Consider the following 10,827-nt stretch of genomic DNA (forward strand, 5'->3'; position numbering starts at 1 on the left):
CTTCTACATTCAGAGCACAACGATCATTGATAATTCATCAGAAAATTTACGAGATGAGGGGAGAGATTTTTCCTGGGTTATTTTTCCCCCTCATTTAATTATGGGAAGAATTCCTGCAGTGTACATCGTTGCTGAGGGGGCGTAGAACGTTTACATGCAAAAGATGTAACTGTGGGGATTTGTGGTTTGTTGTAAAATGAATTTAGAACAAAGAAAATCAGGAGTGTAAATATTGTAACAAACTATCTGAGCATTTTCTCTTCACAACCTGCTTCTTCTATACTTATGTTACACGAACTTTAATGCTTACTTTATACAGGGAAATATTCGCCCCCGATTTATTTTTGCCCCTTTCGCCCTCGTTGTCAGCGGGCGAATTTAATACTTGGCAAATACCAACGTTCCAATGTATCACTTTAGTACACAATCGTGTCTGGGCGAATTTAAGACGGGGTGGGGGAAACATTTGCAAGTGCAGAAGGGCGAAAATAACACGGAGCGAAAATAACACTGCATACAGAAATAGGACTGTAACAAAGCGTTAAGTTTTATTTATTTTAAGAAGATTTTTGTACTATCAGATGTTGATCAATTTGATCAATAATTGGCATGACATACTTTGTATGCTTATATATTTAATAGACCAGGGAAATTCCTTGATTTGAAGATTTTAATTGTAGATTACACACACAAATAGAGTATTCTAAGTTCTTACAACTCAAAAAGCAATCCGTCTATTGGGTAAAAAAAGATAACAAGGTTCTCTAATATTGTATTTTTCATAGAAAAACTAACGATAAAATTAATATAAAAATCTAAATGATTTGTTATATTAATATGTAATATTTCTCTTTTGTTGCTTTTTATTTCCTATCCCCTTAAGGTCTATGTGTTGAAATTAATAATAGGAAAAAAAACTTGGAAACTGGAAGGAAGATTAATATTTCCATTAATGTTTCCATTACATTGGGAATAATCAATGAGAATTCAAGTATAATATCAGAGTCGTTACGGTTAATCTTTACCTAAAGCGAAATTTGTATTTGCAATAGAGTTATTCCTTCTTAAATGCCATGTTTTGAGAAATTTAAAAATAGAAACACGGATTCCTGAGGTTTTGATCATGAGCTTCCAAAAACAAGTCGCATGACGTCTTCCTTGGCAAGTAATTATAAATGCATGTGCAAAATGTCTCTGTCTCTCTTTCCCTTTTTAGATGTTAATGTCCTATGTAAACGCATCGTTTTTGCTTGTCAGCTATTCGAAATACTTTTTAAATATATTTGATAAAAAAAAAATAAACTCCAATTTTCCCATAGAATAATTCGGTCAACGTTGCGGTAAGTTTATTGATGATCACCCTTCTAATGGATTTTCTCTACATAACAAAAATCGTTCTACATCGAGAGATCCGATCGCATGATAAAAATTGTCATTTGGGAATGCAGTAATTGCTTATATAGTATTGTAACCTCCTTCTAAATGACAAATATACTTCCTGTGACGTCATATGCCATGTGACTTCACATACATCTGTTCTTTTGTATTCGTTGATGATTCTGTCTGAGTCTTTCTTTAAAACACTTGTGATCTGTTATCAGGAAATTAACTTAAATGAATTATTTATGTTTTAAGTTTTTTATTATTTTCCTTTACTTCTTCCCGATTAATTATACATAGTCTTGGTTTAAATTCAGCATATTCTAGACTTTGATCTATTCTTAGGAACATTCCAACTATTCTTTTGAGATTGATTCGATATTTGGAAAGATAAACTGTCTGAATTTGAAAATATATTATTCCTCTATTATTTTATTTCTAAGAAACTACAGAAAAGGCTGACATTTTTTATGCATTGTACAGTTTAACGTCAATATCATGAATACATAAATCTAAAGCAACTATAAAGCCATTAAGCGGAACATGATTTCGAAGTATACAAGGACTCGCGCTCAAAAATATGAATATTAATGAAGAGAGAAATAGAAAGGTAAACAAAATACATCAAATAAATGAAGAGGAAGAAAGGCTATAATAACTGCTTGACTACCTCGTTGAAGTAAATTTGCCTTTGGGTCACTTATAATTTATTTCAAACATACCTGCAATTGTTTACAACGGGTACTTGAAATATTAAGGTCAAACTAGGTCTCTATGTATTTTATCTGTGAACTTTGATTTTTGATTTTAAAAAATAGATGATTAAAACCTGGAACATTTCAAGTATACAATTTTATGGGGTATTCTGGTAACGACCTTTAAATGGTAGAAGGGGGTTTAAGTTCTCTCTTGGTATGAGTTTGATCACAACTGAATTAAACCAAATTAAAGTTTAATTTTTCCACTTCACATGTACATGGCTATTCACTCGAATTACTCGATATAACCCCAAAAAATTTGTAAAGTGTACAGAGGTTCTTATTCTGATTAAAAGTTTATAATTATAATTAATGGATAATATTCAACAATTTGCTTACCGTAGCCTAATAAATGTGATAACTTTGATAGGTTGTTAAGATAGGTTAATAACTGTATGCCGTTTCTGACCATTAGTTTACTTTTACACAGAAGGCAATATTAATATCAGATAAGAAATTTAACCAGTGGTTAACCTTCAAGGGTGTTTAAAGCAACCCAGGATGCGGTTAACATTCTACGTGTATCATATAAAAGAATTTCTACTTACTCTTCATATTAAAGTCTCTTTGTAGTATGAATGGTCAATACTAATTGCTTTGCTGGGTCCTCTTCAGGTATGAGGGTGTTATCAGTTCTTTTACCCATCACCTATGAATTCCTCATCATTTGTCCTTCTGCCAAATCTTTTTGATCGCTGTAACTAACCACCGGAGCACAGGAGCTTAGGGATCATATTGTTGGATTAGCCAAGGAAAAGTTCAAGGCCATAAATGGTATAAGTAGTGTAAATAAAGGGTTACAAACTGAACCTTTTTTGGTCGTCGGAGATAATGGCCTAGTTTTCACATTCTGTCATTTTTTATATATTAAATAAAACGTTCAAACTTACATAACCAGTTCAATTTAAACTTAAGAAAATTAATCGTTAAATCGTACCTATATTCGATCTCATAAAGGAGTTTTCAGGAATTATTTCTTTAGTCGCAGAGGCCCACTAAATAACATAGTTTATCATTGTTGCATTTATCATTCCTATCCCTAACAAAGGAATATATAATGGCTTTAAAACGACGATACAAAAATATTTCATATAAATAAACATTAAAATAGATACAAATATAAACAAACACTAGGTGCACTGCCCGGTGTGTTATAGAACCGACAATATTCACAAATTAACATTAAATGCTTAGATAATTTTTGTAAAACTGTAGTGAATTTAAACAAAGAAAATATTGCTGTAAACATGGATATATTTGCCGCGTTTTATTTTCGCCCCTTTCGGCCTCGTTGCTACGTGCCTGTATTAAGCTGCATTGAACTGATAATATGACTTTACGCATGCCATTTAGCCCTTTATGTTTGATTACCCTAAAAGTAAAGCTTGAAATTTTTATGTCAGAGAAAAGATTTGTGAGCTGTAAATATAAATTTTATAATGGATAATCAAGAAGAATGATAATACTTAAAATTGTATTTCGTCTACAAAAAGTTAAATACAATAAATCATATTTATTATTTTAATGATAGTCTCTTTTAACATTAAACATCTAATCCTTTTCCACTCCATAGTTTTTTCTTATTTCTAAAAAATAAATGACTTTGAAAGAAATTTTTCAAACGTTGTAGAGTAAAAATGATTTGTTATATAAATATGTAATGTTTCTCTTTTGTTGCTTTTTATTTCCTATTCCCTTAAGGTCTATGTGTTGAAATTAATAATAGGAAAAAAACTTGGAAACTTTGGAAGGAAGATTAATATTTCCATTAATGTTTCCATTACATTGGGAATAATCAATGAGAATTCAAGTATAATATCAGAGAATATAATCTTTACCTAAAGCGAAATTTGTATTTGCAATAGAGTTATTCCTTCTTAAATGCCATGTTTTGAGAAATTCAAAAATAGAAACACGGATTCCTGAGGTTGTGATCATGAGCTTCCAAATACAAGTCGCATGACGACTTCCTTTGCAAGTAATAATTATTATAAATGCATGTGCAAAATGTCTCTGTCTCTCTTTCCCTTTTTAGATGTTAATGTCATATGTAAACGCACCGTTTTCGTTTGTCAGCTTTTCGAAATACTTTTTAAATATATTTGATAAAAAAAAAATAAACTCCAATTTTCCCATAGAATAATTCGGTCAACGTTGCGGTAAGTTTATTGATGATCACCCTTCTAATGGATTTTCTCTACATAACAAAAATCGTTCTACATCGAGAGATCCGATCGCATGATAAAAATTGTCATTTGGGAATGCAGTAATTGCTTATATAGTATTGTAACCTCCTTCTAAATGACAAATATACTTCCTGTGACGTCATATGTCATGTGACTTCACATACATCTGTTCTTTTGTATTCGTTGATGATTCTGTCTGAGTCTTTCTTTAAAACACTTGTGATCTGTTATCAGGAAATTAACTTAAATGAATTATTTATGTTTTAAGTTTTTTATTATTTTCCTTTCCTTCTTCCCGATTATTTATACATAGTCTTGGTTTAAATTCAGCATATTCTAGACTTTGATCTATTCTTAGGAACATTGCAACTATTCTTTTGAGATTGATTCGATATTTGAAAAGATAAACTGTCTGAATTTGAAAATATATTATTCCTTTATTACTTTATTTCTAAGAAACTACTGAAAAGGCTGACATTTTTTATGCATTGTACAGTTTAATGTCAATATCATGAATACATAAATCTAAAACAACTATAAAGCCATTAAGTGGTCCATGATTTTGAAGTATCCAAGGACTCGCGCTCAAAAATATGAATATTAATGAAGAGAGAAATAGAAAGGTAAACAAAATACATCAAATAAATGAAGAGGAAGAAAGGCTGTAATAACTGCTTGACTACCTCGTTGAGGTAAATATGCCTTTGGTCACTTCTAATTTATTTCAAACATACCTGCAATTGTTTACAACGGGTACTTGAAATAAGGTCAAACTAGGTCTCTATGTATTTTATCTGTGAACAACTTTGACTTTTGATTTTAAAAAATAGATGATTAAAACCTAGAACATTTCAAGTATACAATTTTATGGGGTATTCTGGTAACGACCTTTAAATGGTAGAAGGGGGGTTGAATTTCTCTCTTGGTATGAGTTTGATCACAACTGAATTAAACCAAATTAAAGTTTAATTTTTCCACTTCACATGTACATGGCAATTCACTCGAATTACTCGATATAACCCCAAAAATTTTGTAAAGTGTACAGAGGTTCTTATTCTGATTAAAAGTTTATAATTATAATTAATGGATGATATTCAACAATCTGCTTACCGTAGCCTAATAAATGTGATAATTTTGATAGGTTGTTAAGATAAGTTAATAACGATATGCCGTTTCTGACCATTAGTTTACTTTTACACAGAAGGCAGTATTAATATCAGATCAGAAATTTAACCAGTGGTTAACCTTCAAGGGTGTTTAAAGCAACCCAAGATGGGGTTAACATTCTACATGTATCATATAAAAGAATTTCTACTTACTCTCCATATTAAACTCTCTTTGTAGTATGGATGGTCAATACTAATTGCTTTGTTGGGTCCTCTTCAGGTATGAGGGTTTTATCAGTTCTTTTACCCATCACCTATGAATTTCTCATCATTTGTCCTTCTGCCAAATATTTTTGATCGCTGTAACTAACCACCGGAGCACAGGAGCTTAGGGATCATATTGTTGGATTGGCCAAGGAAAAGTTCAAGGCCATAAATGGTATAAGTAGCGTAAATTAAGGGTTACAAACTGAACTTTATTTCGTCGTCGGAGATAATGGCGTAGTATTCACATTCGGTCATTTTTATATATTAAATAAAACGTTCAAACTTACATAACCAGTTCGATTTAAACTTAAGAAAAATAATCGTTAAATCGTATCTATTCGATCTCAAAAAAGGAGTTTTCAGGAATTATTTCTTTAGTTGCATAGGACCACTAAATAACATATTTTATCACTGTTGCATTTATTATTCCTATCCCTAACAAAGACATATGTAATGGCTTTAAAACGACGATACAAAAATATTTCATACAAATAAACATTTAAATAGATATATTAATATAAACAAACGCAGGTGCAGGACCCGATATTCACAAATTAACAAAGAAAATAATGATGTTAACAGGCAAAAATAACACGGGGAGAAACTAACCCTGCGTACAACAATATAATCAGAACCATCCTTGTACATTACATTCATTTACAATAATGTTAACTGTGGACCAGTGTGTTGACAATGAAATAACTATGCAATGTTGCAAATGGATCATTACATGGACACTGCGCTGGATTATTATAGCAGTTGCATGTATTGATAAATTTAAATATATATTATAGGATAGGCCATTGCTTTAAGAGTTTATAATTAACCGCTTTTGTTATTGATATACCTCACATGTCACGTTAGATATTTACCTTTAAAAATAAATTCCTACAGGAAAGTAATTTTCTTATCGGATGTTCAGAATTTTCTACTGGAATTAAAGAAATTCTTACATAAATATAATTTCCGATAAGATTTGAACAATCCTTTCCATAGGACTTAATAATCAGTTAGGAATTTCCTATAGGAAAATTACCTGTTTGAAGTTGTCCTGTGGGAAATACTTTCCTCCTGTAGAAAATATAATTTCTGTAAGATTTATCAATCCCTGTACAATTTTTTTGCAGGAAAATTATTTCTTCTGTTTGAATAATCATTTTCTCATGGGATTTTTATTTTAAAAAGGTAAATATCTCACCTATCAAGTGAGATACATTAAATACAAAATTGGTTGAATACTCCTTTGGCAAATGGTCTATCCTTTTTTTGTATGGATGTTTTCAAAACTGCATCTTAAGCGGGTGCAAAAAATAGCACCTTGGCACAAATATCCGGCACATTTTCGACAGACTCAGTGGTGATAGGAATACCATAGTAAAAATATGAGTGAAATATAGTGTGAAAGATAAAATGAATAGAATTTTTATTGTTTAAGATGGAAAATTCGTTGTAGATTATGATTCATTTTGTATACCTTGTTCAGATATTTTCTATCAAGATCAAAGGGGGTTCTGCATGTGAGAATAACTTATGCAGTGCATATACTTATGTATTTTCTCAATCTCCCTTTTTGAAAAAAAGTGAAAACTCAAGTGTGATCAAATCATGATCCCCTTATGTTACCCTTTTAAACTACTTTGCCACATTTCCTTTGATTTGATTCCTTAATTCATCACAACAGACATTGCTGAATCTAGAGCTATTATTGTCGAATCGGGATCGCCATTCAAAGAAAGCAAATGTCTGAAGAGGAAATGAGAGAGGACGTCAAATATCTCCTGGGATATGAACTGCTTCGAAACATGACCTGGATTCTTTATAAGGTTGAAAATACCGTGAGAAAATAGCAATAACACTGTCAAGAACTTTTTCTCTTGTTTCACTTACAAAAGGTAAATGTTTTCATACGGCAGTTATATTTATCGCCCTGAAAAAATTATATAACTAATTCTAAATTATAATTTCTATATTTTATGTCTTTTTATAATGATTTTAATGATTCAGAAAAATGTATTAATTTTAAGATTTAAACGACACTTTGAGAAAACATATCATTCCCTTTATGTAAATATCAAGTGATTTGGAAAGACATGTTTGAGTTGCAATGTGATATACTTTGTGAACACATAATTTTGAAAAACTTCAGGGGAAAGAAAACCACTCAACTTGTCACAATACGTTCGGTTGCAGACTTAAGATTAGCAGCTTAATCGAATCCTGTTCTCATGGGTGCTATTCCTTGGCCTTCATCGTCCAATTTCATCTTAGTTGAACTCAATGTCTTCATTCCTGATCCAATTCTCTCGGGCACCGTAATTCAGTTCACGATATGCTGTGAAATCAAACGCAGAAGTGATTCTTGTCTCTTAGTGGGATAAGCCGTGTATATAAAGCCAGTTTCTAATGAAATGGTGGGTGGTTGTCCTAGAGAAATCAGAAATCATTTTCTTAGACAAGTAAGCTGCAATTTTAATTATAGATGAAGCGATGTATCTATTTTTGTTAATATGGATTACATAAACATGTAGTTTTTAATTATCAAATATTCTATGTCCATTTAATAAAAGAAGAATTTAAATGATCAAAACAAGCACAGAAAGAGAATGTTAAATTACAAATATGATTAAAAGAAATCAAATCAAAAGATGACAATTACATTTGTCACTTTACATAAAGAATTTTAAATTCGTTTATTTACCATTTCAACACTCCAGAGAATCGTTGTCGTCATAAAAATTGATTTTTTTTCCCCAATAAATGCATTTGCTATGAGCACCAACATATAATTTTATTTTTACATTTTCATACATCTCTCTTCATATATCAAGATTTTGATAGGATTCAATGTATGAGTATCAACAATGAACAGGGTGCATTCAGTAATTTTACAGGACTGTAGCAGGTTTTAATGTATTAAGAGTGGTACATGAATTGTAGCACACTCTCAATAATTTGCTTAGTACGACATATAAATTACCGGATTACTGGTTTGTGGTTTGTATTAGATATTAAGTACACTTGTTCCAAGTTTTAAGTTTAATACTGACCCCTATGGCAAGGTTCGTACCTCATAGATTTTGCGCTATGGTCTGGTTTATATATATATATACTTAAACAAGAGGCCCATGGGCCACATCGCTCACCTGAGGAACAATAGGTATGATAAAATCAGCTTAATAGTGTCATAATACAAACTATCTGGACAATGTACAATAATACTTGTAGATCCTGTATAAATAAAATTTATTTTTCCCCCTAGATATTCTTATGTTTATAATCATTAGTCCCTTTTTCTAACAGGTTGATTTTATAGTCATATCACATATTGAGTATTGCAGTTCTCAAAAAGATCATTAACAATTGTTTATATATAGGATATAAAGCTACATCAAACTCTAAACCTTCTTGTAAGGCCGAAGAATTGTCCTGGAGCCAAAGTCTGAACAATTACATGTATAAAGAATCATCTGGCTGATTAGTTTCTGAGAAGAACATTTTTAAAGATTTACTGTACAGTATATATTCCTATGTAAAACTTTAACACCAACGCCCCTCCCCCTGCAATGTGGCCCCACCCTACCTCAAGGGATCATGATTTTCACTACTTTGAATCTACACTACCTGAGGATACTTCCACACAAGTTTCAGCTTTCTGAGAAGAAGATTTTTAAAGATTTACTCTATATATATTCCTATGTAAAACTTCGACCTCCATATTACCCCAAACTACCCCCATGGGTCATAATTTTCACAACTTTGAATCTACACTACCTGAGGATGCTTTCACACAAGTTTCAGCTTTCCTGGTTGATTAGTTTCTGTGAAGAAGATTTTTAAAGATTTACTCTATATATTCCTATGTAATACTTTGACCCCCCCCCCCATTGTGGCCTTACCCTACCCCCGGGGGTCATGATTTTCACATCTTTGAATCTACACTACCTGAGGATGCTTCCACACAAGTTTCAGCTTGCCTGCTGGTTTTATTGTTCTTGAGAAGATTTTTGAAAATTTCTCAAAATCTTTCATTAATTTCTAATTACCGGTATCTCCCCTTGAAAAAGGATGTGGCCCTTAATTTTCACAACTTTGAATCACTTTTGCATAAGGATGAGTTATCCTAGTAAGTTTGGTTGAAATTGGCTCACTAGCTCTTGAGAAGATGTTGTCAATGTGAAAAGTTTACAATAGACTGACAGACGGACGAAAGACAAAATATGATCATAAAAACTCACTTAAGCTTTCAGCTCAGGTGAGCTAAAAACCTAAGCCAAATTAAGGAAATCTGGGATGATTATTGTATTCAACTCAATTATCATAAATCTACACCTACTTCTGTTTTGTGTTACGTACAGGAATATACATTTTACATCCAAAAACTCTGCAATTACAGGTCGAAAGATTACCAGTAAAGCCCTCAGTTGCAAAAGGAGGCATTCTTTATTGAATTGGAAATGGATCCATTCAACAACTTGTTTCGATTGGTTATCAATTCAACAGGATGGTTTAACTGCCTATTCGCATCGACCTTTGGGCTCGGTGAATATTGTATTTCTTTGTAATGATTGAATAAAATATAATATAAAAACAACTTGTCATTTATTAGTCCCCTACCGGTTTTCACCGGAGGGGACTATAGCTTTCCTCTGCGTCCGTCAGTCCGTCCGTCCGTCCGTCTGTCTGTCCCACTTCAGTTTTCCACACTTTTTTTCTTTATGCGTTTGAGGAATAATATGAAATTTGCTGAACAAGTTCAAAATATCAAACTACAGATCAAGTTTACACTTTTGTAGCGTCTGGTTCGAGAAAATGAATTGTTTATATTCCAATTTTTTAATGTTCGGGTTCGATATTCTGCTTAACAGTGCATTGTTTTCACAATTTCCACAACCCGGTAGGGGACATGTATTGCTTATGCAATACTCTCAGAATGCTTGTTTTCAGTAGTATTTACGACCTCCGTGAAACATTTTTGTAGATTCAGCGTTTCCTTTGTCTTTATTAGAATATGTGTACTTTACTTTTATTCGTGTTTACGCCCTCGTGACGTGTGCGTTTTTATGGTAATTTTTAATGATTTTTATACTTAGATTTCTGTGCATGCAGTATTCAATTGCATTTAATGTATAC

This window comes from Crassostrea angulata, chromosome 9, assembly GCF_025612915.1.
Source record: "Crassostrea angulata isolate pt1a10 chromosome 9, ASM2561291v2, whole genome shotgun sequence".
Lineage (NCBI taxonomy): Eukaryota > Metazoa > Mollusca > Bivalvia > Ostreida > Ostreidae > Magallana > Magallana angulata.